The 16,265-nt window shown below is 46.8% G+C and overlaps 1 long non-coding RNA gene across 1 annotated transcript in view; it reads left to right on the top strand.

Annotated features, from left to right (window-relative positions):
- Positions 1–1,681: 1,681 nt before the first annotated feature.
- LOC136389121 (uncharacterized) overlaps positions 1,682–16,265 on the top strand; it is a 52,678-nt gene continuing 38,094 nt past the window's right edge. Inside the window, exon 1 of the long non-coding RNA XR_010748273.1 lies at positions 1,682–1,915. This is a non-coding gene — a long non-coding RNA (uncharacterized lncRNA). The remainder of the gene's footprint in view (positions 1,916–16,265) is intronic.

Raw genomic sequence — 16,265 nt, 5'->3', positions numbered from 1 at the left:
GAACAGGGAGTGCTGCCAAAGAGTGTAACTATTGAAGGAACAGTAAGTGCTGATATGGCTCCTGTGAGGCTGGGAACAAAGAAGGTCAGAGACCCTTATCAGAAGTTTAGGTTTGAAATTCGCCACCAAGCTAAAATCGGCCCCTGTTGCTATGCTGCGTGTGACCTCCCTAGCCAATAGCTAAACTGCCACATCTGCTTCTGTACTATGCTTGCTCACTTAGGATATATAAGGGCCTGGCTGTAAGCTCCAGGTGCGGCTTCCGTTTGCAGCTCCTTGTGGGCACGGTGTCTCCGGACATCTTGGGAGTTCGCCCCTGCGCAGGTTAAACTGGCCAATAAAGTAACATCTTAACTCCTGAAAGTCTCCGACGTTTGTTCTCATACCCGGTGGATGCTACAGTTTTCACTAAATCGTTCCAGACTTGAGATAAACAATAAGTCATGCTTCTTCGTGGCATTTACAAAACCAAATGTCTCAAATACGTTTTTGTACGTGATAGCTGGAACAACATCGAAAAATATATTTTCCAAGTAACAGATTGGAGGAAGGGGGAAGTTATTTATTCTAAGCTGCTGGTGATCTCGGTTTGTGTTAACACTGGATTTCAACTAACACTGGAAATCTCACATTCTGTTTTTAACCCATTTAAAGGTGACGCAGCTGAAATTTTAAGTTTGATGATGAACAACGTTTCAGAACTCTATACATTCTTTTAAAAAAAGAAAGAAATTGTATTCCACGTGGGGCAGTGGGGGAACGGGTGATGCCTAGTTTCAGAATACATGTCCACAGAGGCGTCTCATTTTCTAATCTGTCGGAATCTAAGTGAACCCCGCCGAACCTGGGAGAAAACGGGCTAGCCTCCCGGCCAGGTGACCAGTGGAGGTCTGCTGGACCTGACATTCTCGTTATCCATTGCAGGCAGGGACGGGCTTGTTAAGGATGCTCTGTTTCCTGCACGCATCCATCACAGGGAGACGATGCCAACCCTCCGGGCTGCCAGCAGCCCCACTGCGGGCGACTTGCGGGAGGGTGCCCACACTGCCTCCTGGCCTCCTGCACACCCATCTGCCACTGCCAGGCGGGGAGGAAACGAGGCTTTTCCTCCCCACCTGGCAGAGCCTGTGTGTGCACCTCGCTCTGACAGTAGCCGAGCTGAGAGGAGCCAGCGGCAGGGTCGTCTGACAGGTGCTATCCACGCACTTTTCTAGGGCAAGCAGTGGAAAATGTAGCCACTGTGGCCAGGCGGCTGGAATATAGGAGCCACCTGGCTATGTGTGTGACCACACAGGAGGGGCGGGCAGGCGCTGGTCCCTCCTGGAGGACCGCTGTTAGGACAGAGGAGAGATACTGACACGCTAGCTAGCAGCGTATCAAGTGGCACAGATACACTATGTGGGAGGTGTCGCGGAGGGTGGGGCCTCCTGAGGGCGGATTTGTGGCTGAGCGGTTGCAAATGTGCCCGAGGGGACGCCCCCTGCTCCACACTCTCCTCCTGCCCCCCCAGCCTCTCCCCTGCCCCCTGGGGCCCCATCTCCACTCTTGTCTGTTTGGCTGGCACCATTTCCCTTTTGGAGATAAGCTGTAACCAGCAGGAAAACAGCACATGCAGGACTGGAAGGAGGAGAGAGCCAGCTGTTTCCAATTAAAGGAGCACCACGCAGCCTGGTGGCGCACCTGGCACAACACTGACTCTGCAGGGACTCCAGGAGGCGGGCCAGCAGAGGGTCCCCGAGGACCAGCAGCGGGGGGTCCCCTAGAGGCACAGGTGGTGGCCCAGGGTACGGGGCTGTCACCTTGAGCATGGTGGCATTGCTTAGAGGGCGCAGGGAGATGACTGACCCTTGGTTCTTCCCCATGAGGCCGTGAAAGCTTCCTTTGGGTGCTGAGTCATCGTCCACTTTGCTTCCAGGTCAGTTTGTCTCCAGCGTTCGAGCGAGCGGTGTCTGACTCATAGGAATAGGGGGGCCTGGGATGCATTTCAGGCTCCGAGGGAAAGCGGGTTGATTTAAAAGGGGTGATCGGCACACGGGGGGGGGGGGGCGGAGGGCAGCGCCAGTCCAGCTGCAGTGAGGAGAGACCCTGGCAGCACGTGGTAGGTAGGGGGGCTCCCCCGTTGCGCCCTCACCTGTGGCACCTGGAACACAGAGCCCTCTGGAAGGAAGGAAGGTCTTTGGGGTGACTGAGAACCCCTGTGTTTGTCTGACGAGCACAGAGGGAAGGCAGCTGCTCACCTTGCCTCAGGAGGAGAGAGTCAGGATCTCTGGAGGATGTGTTCTGCCCGGGGAGTGGGGTGGAGCAGAGGGCACAATGTGGAGAGGCGCGGGCTGTGCCCACGGTCCACACCTGTGAGAACTCCTGAGCAAGCCTCATCTCCTCCAATAGCGGGACCACAGACAGACCTGGACCCACCATCTCTTACCTCAGAGTCTGGGGAGCAAGAAGGCGCTCAGCCTTTCTGCCCACGCTGACCCCACCCGCTAGGGTGCTGCGGGGATTTCTACACAACTGTGACTGTGGGCTTAATTACTATTTCAGCTGGCTCTTCTGGTGCACACCTACTCTATGCTAGGTGCTGGAGGCAGATGTCCTGTTTTTATATCGTGTAACCTCCTTCACAACCACCCGTGAGTTCGTTACCAAGCTTTCAGTATTTCGAGTTGAAAGAGCAGGACTTCTCTCCGCTCTGTAGTCAACAAACGACTTGATAGGGTCTCAGTGTCAGGTGCGTCAGACACGAAAGGCTGTACTGTTAACCAGCCCTCCGTCGTGAGAAGACACGACAGCTCCGCTGAGCGGAGCACTGTAGAGCCTCCCCCTCTTCCGACGCGGAAGGCTGTGTCCCTCCTGAAGGAACCCCTGGACTTTTATTATGTAGACTCTGCCAGTGGGCAGAGCAGGGCCACACGCAAGGAGCTGGGAGGGAAGGGGGACGGCAGATGCTGAGGGACTAGGGGTGCAGACTGGGGGTTTGGGGCACTGGGGGGAAATGCAGGTTCAAGGGACAGAATGCATGGAGGTTGGGAGAAGATTCTGGGCTTGGTCACTAAAGCCCACGTAAGAGGCCATGGCGGGAGGTTGACATGCGGCTGCTGAGAGGGTCTTCTCAGACAGGACGCTGTCGTGCGCTGAACTGTGTGTGTCGCTTTTCAGGATCTGTAGCTGGGGGTGGAGCACACAGCCCTGGGCTCCATTAGGTCATCTTCCAGTGCTAAAGCCATGAACCAGGATTGCTTTGTACCATTTCCCCTGTCTCTTCCCTCCTTCCCTACCTCCGTTATTCATGGCATCTAAAGCAGGAACATTTGTGTACAGTCATGCATCGCACAGCAACGCAGATGTCAGGGGCCAGCCACATCATGGGAGGGGGGTCCCCCATGCTCATAACTAAGCTTAGCCTGTCGCCTCGTGACGTCACTGGAGCCGCTGTTGTCACTGTGACGGTGAGATGTCATGACGCTGTGATGTCATGATGCTGTGACTCTGCAGCATAGATCAGGACTGTTCTGTGCTCTGAAGCTGTAGGCAGTAACATCACCCACCAGTAGGGCCTGGGGCGCTCACCTACCCAGGGGGGTGTCATGACCCCAGGGCTGCCATGATGGGCAGCCGTTGTGGGTGGTGAGGTTGTAGTGTCCTAGCACAGTGATTTCCAACCTTTTCCACCTCGTTGCACACTATACTAATTACTACTGATGCTTCCTCTTTGCCGACGTCAGCCTCAAGTCTGTAGCTAACAACATGACCACGAGAAAGCTTCTTAAACTGACCGCAAATTGAATGTTGTCTCTATGTCCTTGAATGAAATCATCGGACTCCATAGACAGGCAAACTTAAATCAGAGGGACTGAGACCATTTTCAGGAGGGAAAATTGATTAACTCCTCTTTACACATTGTCAAGTTTTTTCTTCCATCTGTGTCAGAAGTGAGTGGGTGTCACAACCCTAGAGGCGGCAGAGATACGGCCCACAGAGAACGTCCCACGTGTGCTGCTCCACGAGTCGGCCAGACTCTTTCCAGCCAGACTCAGGACCATGAGGATGCAATCAGTCAAAACCACATCTGACCAGAAATGCTGAAAATCTTAATATAGTCCTGCAGTATAATTACAGACAACCGGCTCAGATAGAGTCTCAAGCACCTAGCACATCTGAGTGCCAGCTCACATTTTGACTACCAATTGCCAACCACCTACAACAACAACAGAGAACATTTCCTTTGCATCCTATTAGTAGAAATTTTATATTATCTAGAAATGTTCTCACATATTAAGTACGTGAACATTTAAAAAAATCTTCTAGCTATAGTGAAATGCTTCCACTGTTTCACCACCAAATTTGGACACGAAATCAAGGATCGCAAAGTGTGAGATTGTCTTGAATGTAAATGTCTTATGGAACCGATGCATCCTTTTTGTCCAGAAGAGATTCTCGATGACAGGTGGACTAAGCTCTACTTTCTAGTTCCAGTGGCAAAACAGTGATGAGAGGTCTGAGTGTTTATGGGACATGTAAGAGCGAGCCCAACCCAGAAATCTCTCCACAGTGCAGTCCAACGCAACGCGGACCTCAGAATGAGAGGTGTAGTGATTTGCCCTGCGCTACTTGGGAATGGTTCGTTATGAGAGACTGAAATATGATCAACAGAATGTAAAAAATGGTCTCGTCTTCCAGATAATTAGCATGAACTGCTCATTCCTTCTAAAGTGGAAGAGACAGAGCTTTTACATTAAGTCATAGATCATCAGAATGAAATTTGAAAATGGATGACTTAAAATGTGTTGGGATTCGAAGGGATTTTCTTATTTTCCCTAATTTGCAAATAAGCGTTGACTTCATTAGTATTTAATGAAGTGTATTTATACACACAGGCATTTCCTGGGTTTTACTTACTTCATCACATATGGAAAGCAATGAAGGCTATAATTGTGCTCGAGGCTACATAATTTTACCATTATTACCAGCATAGGTGACACTGACAAACAATGTCATCCATCACATTATATTAAAATGAAAATTAAAATTTAACTGGTTATATAGCTTTGTTTATATTAATAAACATGTGGTTCCTTTTTCCTACAGTTGATTAAGAGCCAAAGCATCAAGAATTGATGTGCAGTTTTATTTTTAATTCATCTATGTATAGTGATAATTCTAAAGATATTAGCAACTTTGAGATTTTTGAGAAAAACCTCCCTTTCATTGTGAAGACTACTAGTTGCCTTCTGCTCCTCACCCCTTAAATCTGTTTTTTCTTCTATCATAGTAAACTAAAATTGGGATGGGCTCACATCTGTCCAGTGAACATTACTTATGTCCCAGTGCCTGTGACATTGGGTATAGCTTGTGTCTTGTGCCACATGACTACATCCAGATACTGTGATATGAATAAGTGGGGACACATGTCACTTGAGCATTGTGACTTTTAAGGAAAAGGACTGGCCCTTCTTTCCCACATCACATCCTATTCTGGGACTAGATTACATGGCGGTCACAAGCCTCTTGTAGAGTGAGGACAAAGGCCAACTGATGGCAAAGAAGGAGAAAAGAGATAGTCCGAAAGTATTGCTCGGTGGGTCTTCCACAGCAACCCTGGTGGGCTGGACTGTACCCTGTCACATACAAATCAAGTGCTCTACCTCAGCCACACGGGGGTGTCTCCCCCATATTCAGAGAAGCCAACCTACCTGCAAAGGGAGATGGACTTCAGTGAAGAGTTGTCATACAGGGGGGAAGAGAGCTTCACAGAGCTGTGAGGTCATAGATATGGTCAGCTGGAAATGGACACTTGGTCTTGATAAATTTCCTGTTAAATAACTTTCCCACACTTTAGTACTATATCCCCAAATTGGCCATCCTTCTAAGAGTCGGGAGAGTTCATGCCTGTGCCGCCAGATACAAATGTCTCTGTAACACTCAACGACCTGGTCTTAGATGCGAGTTGGAGACCGTGATACTTGCCTGATGGAGAGAGTTTCTATGGTAAAAGACCTAATCCCTGTGGGAGTTGTGGAGATGTGGATAAGGAGCACCTTGGTTGCCCGAAGAGTGGTCCTTGGCAGAAGCTAAGAGCTGTTCCCCGTTGAATCTATTCCTTTTCACCCATCGCTGCCGTATTTTTATTTTTATTTATTTATTTTTTTAATTTTTTTTCTTTTTGTATTTTTCTGAAGCTGGAAACGGGGAGAGACAGACAGACTCCCGCATGCGCCCGACCGGGATCCACGCCCACCAGGGGGCGACGCTCTGCCCACCAGGGGGCGATGCTCTGCCCCTCTGGGGCGTTGCTCTGTCGCGACCAGAGCCACTCTAGCGCCTGGGGCAGAGGCCAAGGAGCCATCCCCAGCGCCCGGGACATCCTTGCTCCAATGGAGCCTCGCTGCGGGAGGGGAAGAGAGAGACAGAGAGGAAGGAGAGGGGGAGGGGTGGAGAAGCAGATGGGTGCTTATCCTGTGTGCCCTGGCCGGGAATCGAACCCGGGACTCCCGCACGCCAGGCCGATGCTCTACCACTGAGCCAACCGGCCAGGGCCGCTGCCGTATTTTTAGATGGCAGCATCTCTTACGTGTGACAGCACTCTAGGAAAGGCATTTACACATGACAGGAGGGACCTGGGTCTTCAACTCCACGGACCCGTCAAAGCCATGCTGGACGCCTACTTAGAACTGTGAGCTGAGAGAGAAGTTATTGAGCTTGACCCATGGTTATTTTAAAGTCCCTATCAGAGCAACCATGCTGAATAACATACCCTTTAAAAGGGGGTCCAGCATTCCTCCAAGTCAAATTGTCTTAATATGTTAGGGGTTTCAAGAAACACTGAGAATGGTCCAAGGTAAGTCCAAAAGGAATAGTAGTATAGTAATCCCTTTATCTAACAATTTTATTATTGCTGGAATAAATTATCCAGTCATTAAATGGATGTCTCCAGAAGATGTGGCTTACCAGATCTGTTACGGTTCTGGGAACGCAGTTTCTGTGTGAGGATGGATGATCTCTCCATTGTAAATACAAGTTTTAATAAGCTTATTTGTCTTGTTATTTTACACAAGATAAGCTTTTTTTTTTTTTTAAATGATAAATGTGAGACTGTTTTGGTCCCAAATTTAATTAGTGTGTTCTTATTTAGTCTACATGTTGTCAGAAATCACTGACTGATAGTCCTAAGAACAACTCATAAAGGGCTCTTGCTTATTACTCTGACAAGAATAAAACTATACTTAGGCCAATGCCTACGGTTACCTGGAATGTAATATTTTCCCCTTCGAAAGCATGGCTATCCATTATTCAAGACATTTCCTTTTGTTGTTATGAAAGGCATATACTGATTCAGAAATTGGGAATTGTGAGACAAACCAAAAAGAAAAAAAATATCTGAAATATTGACCTCATGGCACTGTTATAAGTCATCAAGTAAACCTGGCAAGATACATTTATTAGCAAATTTTGGCAATGAGGGAAAAAGAGAGAAGGTATGCCTTCTTTGTTGATGAATCTATAGATTTTTTTTAACAACTACTGGTTGATAAGTTATGTCCACAGTTGCGACTGTCAAAATGATTTACTGGTGAGATTATGGTATTAAGGGCTAGCCAAGAACAAGGAGAAGAATAAAAAGATATTTTTAAAAAAGATCTGGACAAATTTCTTTCAAAGAGACTTGGTTTTACCTGATTACAACATGTCAGAAGTTCTCTGGAAAAGACACAGCAGAAATGTGGTACAAGAATAGACTTAACGGTTCTTCTCCACATTTCAGACTTTGATTTGAAAATACCATTATACACATTAGCAGATAATAGTCAATAAAAAAATTAAATCCTCACTGCAACAGAGTTATTAAATCCAAGATATTGGTTAACATGTAATTGTTTATACATTGTGTGAGAAAATGAGATTAACTCACAACCGGTTATTGCTTCATTCAGAAATGCGTGGTTCTCATGGGTATTATCTGTAGATATATAAAAGACTTTTGATATCAGAAGTAAGACTTTATATGATAGACAGTAATTCTGGTAAGCCTGATAGATTTGCAAATTAGGTTAAAGAGCAAACATCTAAAAATGAAATAAGCAAAAGTTACCGGGCTAAGATTGTGATGAGAATAAATATAAGGAAAGCAACAAGGTAACATTAATAATTCAAAACTACTCCACTGATGAAGACGTGTCCAGATGACAGTCTTGACATACGACGTTCCGAGTTTACAAAGCTCACTCTCATGACCACTTTAAAAAATTAACACGAGTGTCTCAACTTACACCGTTAACATCATACTTACAGAACTACGTGGGCTAACTAGTTTGGTGGCACGCGGTGGCAGAATACGCAGTCCAGTGTACAGTACAGTATATTTATGTCCTTCTCCTTTTTCTCTGGCTTAGTTGTGTTTTTATGTTCTAAACGATGATGTAACAACTTTGTTAGGATAGGTGAGTGACTTAGGCTAGGGTGTGTTTCGACTTACACCAAAACTTGAATGATGTCACTGTCACAGGAACGGAGCTGTGTTGTACCCTGAGGACCCCCTTTAAATGTTTAAATGTTCACTGTTTCGCGATATATAAGCTTCAGTAAGTTTTCTATACGGAAACCTGTGACAGCGGTTCCCTGATCAATTCTGGCCAAGGTTTTTTGGTGTTCATCATGGAAATTGGGAAGGGGACGTAGGGAAGAAATATACTTTCAAATCAGGAAGTGTCCTAGCTCTTGTTTAAAAAATATATATGAAAGAATGGCCCTTTGATGTGTTAGCCTGCAGGTCATGGCACAGGGTCCACTTAGTAAGTGAAGCCCACGGAAGCGCTGAATGTGGGCTCTTCTGAGCAAGGGCTTTGCAGAACTAGAAAGCTGAGGAAAAGATGGTGGAGCGCCTCGGGCAGTGGCAGCCCCAGGAGTCCCCCAGAACTGAAGGACAGGACGGCGGGCAGAAGTGTGTCACCCGAGGAAAAGCTCGCACTGACGGCTTGCAAGGAGCCACCTGTGTCCAGGGAGCCAGCCGGGGAACAACTTCACGGAAGGGGTGACAATGAGTCTGGACCTGATCAGGCGAAGGGCCCGTGGGGGTGAGGGGGGCATCTACCTTTGCGTCCTTACGTCCCTCCCCCCACTGGCACTGGAGTGCCATCCAAAACATCACGTTCCCACCTCCCAGGAGGAAACGCTCCTTCCTCCGCAAAATGTCTCCCGTCGTCTCCCTCGGGAGGTGAGGCGGCGGTGCCTGCCTGACTCCTGGACGACAGAGGACAGACACCACCCACCCTGGTGCTTCCCAGCCAGCTTCCGTAAAGACAAGTTCCCAAGAAATTGATCAGATAATCCAAGGACATACAGAGGCTCTTGTTTCATGCTGGACTCCTCATGGTTCCATGTGTCCTAATGGGTACAGACCATGTTGTTGTGGATGAAGGACAGTGGTCAAAGGATGGGATGTGTGGCAACGTGCAGCCTGTGTCAGGTCAGGGGTGACTGGGCAGGTGGCACCGTGAGGGTCCATGTCCCCGTGGGCAGCGACTGGATGCTCTGCGGCACCTTCGCACTGACGTTTATTTGGGGAAGGCTCGTACCTGCGTGACGCCTGTCATCCAGGGGCACTCAGATCTCTGAGGTCCAACATAGATACCCAAGCGGCACTCAAATGAGAAGTGCTCCTTGGGAATGACACATCTGCTGGAATCACCAGGGACCCACCGCCCTGAGAGAGCCTCGAGTGACATTGGTGTCCGGGTGCAAACTGATGTCCCTTTACCGGAGAGAGACGTGCCTGAGGGAAAGGACTGGTCACAACGGGTCCCTCGGGAGGGTGGGAACGTGTGACAGTTCCAGGAAACTGGGTGAAAGGCCGTCACCGGATGGTTGACAGCAGGCGGGGGAGGAAGGGTGTGAGCGGACGCTTGGGGATCTTCCCAGCAGATGCACAGCAGTAAGTGGAGGTGAGGCTGGGGAGCCTTGTTGTTGACCAGGTGTGTACATGGAAAACCAGGTACAATGCACAGGCCGCACCCCTGAGGGGGACCCTGGGTCTGCACCTGGAAGCGTCCAGACCCCCCTGAGAAGGGCTGCACCCCTTCCTCCTGCTGTGCCTTCAGCTGTGTGGAAGTTCCCTGTAAACGAACCCACTGGGTGGAGCCCTGTGAGCTGTTTGAATGTCTGGCCCCTGTTCTTGGAGCCTGACTGTGTTTGCTGCTCCTCAGAGTTAAGTCACACGTCTTCACAGATCCTATATAATTCTTTTTTTAAAATTTTTATTTTAGTGAGAGGAAGGGAGGCAGAGACAGACTCCCACATGCGCCTGACCGGGATCCACCCGGCAAAGCCCACCAGGGGGCGATGCTCTGCCCATCTGGGGCTCTTGCTTTGCTGCAACTGGAGCCATTTATTAGGCCATGGAGCCATCCTCAGCACCCGCCCGGGGCCAACTTGCTCCAACTGAGCCATGGCTGTGGGAGGAGAAGAGAGAGGAAAGGAGAAGCAAGGGGGGGTAGAGAAGCAGATGGGCACTTCTCCTGTGTGTCCTGACTGGAAGTCGAACCCAGGACTTCCACACGCCAGACCAATGCTCTACCACTAAGCCAACTAGCCAGGGTCACCTAGGCAATTCTTAAAACCCAGGTGGAAAACACACAATTTGGATAGCCAGACCTCAAAGCTATGAACATCCTCCTTACGCCGTAAACTATCACAATCCCAGGAAGTGTTTTTGCAAGGAGAAAAACGACAATATTCCTCCCACGTGCCAGTGGGTGTGAGGCAAGTGGCCCACACCTGCTGTGTTTCATCTAGCGGTGTCTGGAAAAGCACGACTCATCTTATGTACAGTGTAATTGTCACGAGCAGCGTGCTTTCACTCAAAGGAGGTGATTCTCGTCAGAAAAAAAAAATCATTTTTCCTGTCAATAAAGCGACATCTGACATGCTTGGGATGCTCTCCACACAACTTTTAATTTAGAGGGTGAAAATTTACGTTCCCCAGGGAAATGGCTCCCACTCTGTGCAGAGTGTTATCCTCGGGTGATTTACGGAGATATGAATATGGAAACGGTGATGTGAAACAATACTTTTGATAGCTCTCCAAACCTGTCGTGGGATCATGATTTTATTGGGAGGAAATCAGGTGTGGAGGGAGTGCTGCTGTGAGATTTCCCACAGGCTCTCTCCGTCCGGGTGGGTTTATTACGTCCCAGGCCAGGCGCCTCCGCTCACTTGAGCTATAAAGTAATGTGACTGCAGCAACTCACAGGGGAGCACAGACAGACGTTCCCGGTGCCATGAAGAGTCCTGAACTACGGTGCTCACGTAGCTCTGCCAGCAATGCACGGCCTCCAAATTTATTTTTATAGCAAATGGAAGCCTTGTGTTTTACGGCTGGGTTGTTTGCCTTCAGATGTGCCGATAACTTCAGATGCAATCCCTTCAACAGGGCCCCTTTGATGATCGCGCCAAAGACGGGCTTGCTGATCATCTGCTCTTGGGGGGGTCACTTTCTCCATCCTCAGCTTGGTCTCCTCCTTATTTTTCTGTGTTTTAAGTAACTTTTAAATGTGTATGTATATAGTAATCTTTTTAAAAAGGTGTCACCTAGGAAAGTATACCTATTTGCTATGGGCTGATGTGTGTCCCCGCCCTCCCCACCCCCACCCCTAATTCCTCCACCTCCAATTCATCTCTGTTTAAGTTGTCACCCATCATGAACTGTGTTTGGAGAGTGGACCTTCAAGGAGGGTGTTAAGCTAAGTGAGATCACTGGGGTGGGCGTCTGACTCGATAGGACGGGGTCCGTAAAGAAGAGACACCAGAGAGCTTTCTGCCCTCAACCCTCCCTCCCCACGTCCCTCACATGCAGAGAAGAGCTCAGGGGAGCACATGGCCATCGGGGGGTGACCTATGAGCCCACAGAAGAGGCTTCTGAATGAATCCTGCTCTGCCAGCATCTTGACCATATACATCAAGCCCTCAACTTCGGTTGTCAGACCCACCACGTCTGTGACTTTTGTTATGACAACCTGGTTGGAATAAGACACCGCGAAACTGTATTTAGGGTAACACTGGATTTATGGGAACTGTTTTTCTTTTTTCAGAGACAGAGAGAGAGTCAGAGAGAGGGATAGATAGGGACAGACAGACAGGAACGGAGAGAGATGAGAAGCATCAATCATCAGTTTTTTGTTATGACATCTTAGTTGCTCATTGATTGCTTTCTCATATGTGCCTTGACTGGGGGGCTACAGCAGACCGAGTAACCCCTTGATCAAGCCAGTGACCTTGGGTCCACGCTGGTGAGCTTTGCTCAAACCAGATGAGCCCATGCTCAAGCTGGCACCCCAGGGTCTTGAACCTGGGTCCTCCTCATCACAGTCTGATGCTCTATCCACTGCGCCACTGCCTGGTCAGGTGTTTGATGGGAACTTACTGATAAATAAGACAGCTTGGAAAATGATCATTTGGTTCCTATCCTGGAATCAGTCGCTTGGAAAACTACTCAATGACCAAAGATTTTAATTTAGAATGTTTTGGTAGGGTTCCTTTTCCTCACCACTTTTGAATCACTATTCCAGAGAATTGCACATGTGTGTCTTCCTTCCTGAGTCATAAGGAGAAGCATGACAGGGTTTTAGCGCTGAACATACAACTCATGGCTTTTTAGTCAAATATTATTGAACCTAAGGAGTTCTCCATTAAATAAATAGATTTTTTGGAGAAATAATCATTGAGTTATTTTGTTCGTACATTTATAACAACATTATTGAGTATACATTTGAGCACGTATAATCATGGGTTACTTCACCCATATTTACAAGTCTTTCAAGATATGGACAGAAGTGGGTTAATAAAAACTAAATAGAACAGAATTGTCACACTCACAAGAATTTGTAACAATAATGATGTAGCGATGGAAGGTGTTGCTAATGGAGCACATTTTCCAATTTCCCTTGTTCTTTTCTTTTTTTTTTCACCTGATTTCTCAGGCTAGTAATGCCAGTGAAATGTTGACCAGAAGTGGAAAAAAGTGGGCCTCCTTGTGTTGTTATTCTTCACTTCAGGGGGAAAGGTTTTTTAGTCCTTCAACATTGTCTGTGATGTTAGCTTTGGGTATTTCATAAATATTTCATAAATATTGTTTGGGTATTTTATAAATGAAGACCTCTGCATTCATAGTTTCTGAGAGTTTCTAATCATCAGAGGACTTTGGATTTGAGGTTTTTCTACATCAATCGAGATAAACGAGGGCTATTTTTTGTTGTTTTGTTTTATAAACTTAGTGTATTACACTGATTTTCTTAGGTTGCATTTCTGGGATAAATCGTAGTGGTGATGGTAGATGATCCTTTCGACGTGTGGCTGCATGTGGTAGGCTGTAGCTTGTGGAGCACACGTGTGTACACAGTCCTCAGGAATAACTCGGTCTGTAACGGGCAGACAGCGTGCACAGAAGCTGAAGTCGGACGGAGTGTTTGCTGGCAGTCACGTGTGCTTTGGATGTAAATTTGTAATCCTGAATAAATCACTCTGCCTTTTGAAAGTCATAAATAATTATAGCCATCAAAAGAAGTTATTGAAAAGAAAAGGAGACTGTGATTCAACTCCACTCAGAGCGTGTCACCAGCAGACTGTCCAGCCCGCATCCATGTCGGAGAGCGGCCTTTCCGGCGCCTGCAGCCACTTTCAGCGGCAGGCCAGTGCTCCTCAGGACCCGACCAGCCTCTCTGGTCCCCTGTTTGAGAAACAACCGGGGGTAACAGCCTTCAGTCTGGCTGGGGTGTCAGAGCAGAAACACCTTGGGTTATATTTTTGGAGGATAATCGTGTTCTTGGGGACTCGTGTAAAAGCCCAGCATTGTAAGGTCCACCATTGCCACCGAACTTAACCAGCTTTCCCATCGATGTCCAACAGGATCTTTCTCGGAAGGTGACTGATAGAAATTAAATGTGAAGAACAAGAACCTCCCCCCATCAAAACACATCTGAGGACAGAGAGGCGGCCAGCAGCTTGCACAGATGGGGGGCCGGAATAACAGCACTGTACTCAACGCATCTCTGTTCATGTCAAGCACTATGACCGTTCCTTGTAAATTTTGGTTTACTCTCCTATTGTAATATCAGGAAAGCAGATTGTATCATACATATCATCATATAGGATGTGTTTCAAAATGTCCCATTCTACCTACATGTACAGATACAAACATACATGTCTACATACACAGGTTGGTACTAACATCTTTCTGATGATACTGAGTGTATGAATGCTGTAATCTGCTTTGCTGTGGGTTAAGTTAGTAACATGCTCTGGGGACCGTGCCACCAAGGGACCCTGCAGCGTGCTGCGCTGGCTTGTTGTTTGTTACGACCGTCAGTGTCCTGATTCTTGCCGCGCCATCACTATTCGGCCAGACCCCTCCTGACCACCACGGCTTTGCTTCAGGCCATTCCTGTTACTAGGTGTCTTAGATGGACTGTGTGTCCATATTTTTGCCTGTGGATCTTTGAGATGAATTCCTGGAATGGGATTGTTGAGCACAATTTTGTAGCTATTGTCATATTCTCCTCAATAGAGATTGTACTGATTTTTATTCCCAGCGTGTGAGAATTCCTGATAGCTTGGCCAAATAAGAGCATTTTTTTTTCTTTTTTTTTTTTAATTAAATTTAATGCAGTGACATTGATAAATCAGGGTACATATGTTGAGAGAAAATATCTCTAGATTATTTTGACATTTGATTGTGCTGTATACCCCTCCCCCAAAGTTAAATTGTCTTCTGTCACCTTCTATCTGGTTTTCTTTGTGCCCCTCCCCTCCCCTAACCCCTCTCTCCTTCTTCAACCCCTCCCCCTCCCCCAACCTCCCACCCCTGTTGCCATCACCTTCTTGTTCATGTCTCTGAGTCTCATTTTTATGTCCCTTCTATGTATGGATTCACCTTAGTTTTTTTTTTTTTTTTCCTGATTTACTTATTTCACTCCGTATAATGTTGTCAAGGTCCATCCATGTTATTGTAAATGATCCGATGTCATCATTTCTTATGGCTGAGTAGTATTCCATAGTATATATGTACCAAAGCTTTTTAATCCACTCGTCCTCTGACGGACACTTGGGCTGTTTCCAGATCTTCGCTATTGTGAACAATGCTGCCACAAACATGCGGGTGCATTTCTCCTTTTCGAGCCGTTCTATGGTGTCCTTGGGGTATATTCCTAAAAGTGGGATAGCTGGGTCACAAGGCAGTTCGATTTTCAGTTTTTTGAGGAATCTCCATACTGTTTTCCACAGTGGCGGCACCAGTCTGCATTCCCACCAGCAGTGCAGGAGGGTTCCCTTTTCTCCACATCCTCGCCAGCACTTATTCTGTGTTGTTTTGTTGATAAGCGCCATTCTGACTGGTGTGAGGTGATATCTCATTGTGGTTTTAATTTGCATTTCTCTAATGATTAGTGATGTTGAGCACTTTTTCATATGCCTATTGGCCATCTGTATGTCCTCTTTGGAGAAGTGTCTATTCATCTCTTTTGCCCATTTTTGGATTGGGTTGTTTGTCTTCCTGGTGTTGAGTTTTACAAGTTCTTTATAAATTTTGGTTATTAACCCCTTATCAGACGTATTGTCAAATATGTTCTCCCATTGTGTAGTTTGTCTTTTTATTCTGTTCTTGTTGTCTTTAGCTGTGCAAAAGCTTTTTAGTTTGATATAGTCCCATTTGTTTATCCTGTCTTTTATTTCACTTCCCCGTGGAGATAAATCAGCAAATATATTGCTCCGAGAGATGTCCGAGAGCTTACTGCCTATGTTTTCTTCTAAGATGCTTATGGTTTCATGGCCTACATTTAAGTCTTTTATCCATTTTGAGTTTATTTTTGTGAGTGGTGTAAGCTGGTGATCTAGTTTCATTTTTTTGCAGGTAGCTGTCCAATTTTCCCAACACCATTTGTTAAAGAGGCTGTCTTTACTCCATTGTATTTCCTTACCTCCTTTGTCAAATATCAGTTGTCCATAGAACTGTGGGTTTATTTCTGGGTTCTCTGTTCTGTTCCATTGATCTATATGCCTGTTCTTATGCCAGTACCAGGCTGTTTTGAGTACAACGGCCTTGTAGTATAACTTGATATCAGGAAGTGTGATACCTCCCACTTTATTCTTCTTTTTTAAGATTGCTGAGGCTATTCGTGTCCTCTTTTGGTTCCATATACATTTTTGGAATATGTGTTCTATATCTTTGAAGTATGTCATTGGTATTTTAATTGGTATTGCATTGAATTTATAGATTGCTTTGG

Source organism: Saccopteryx leptura, chromosome 1, assembly GCF_036850995.1.
Source record: "Saccopteryx leptura isolate mSacLep1 chromosome 1, mSacLep1_pri_phased_curated, whole genome shotgun sequence".
NCBI classification, from domain to species: Eukaryota; Metazoa; Chordata; class Mammalia; order Chiroptera; family Emballonuridae; genus Saccopteryx; species Saccopteryx leptura.
Note: the sequence above shows the minus strand (reverse complement) of the source record. Positions and strands in the feature narration are given on the sequence as shown.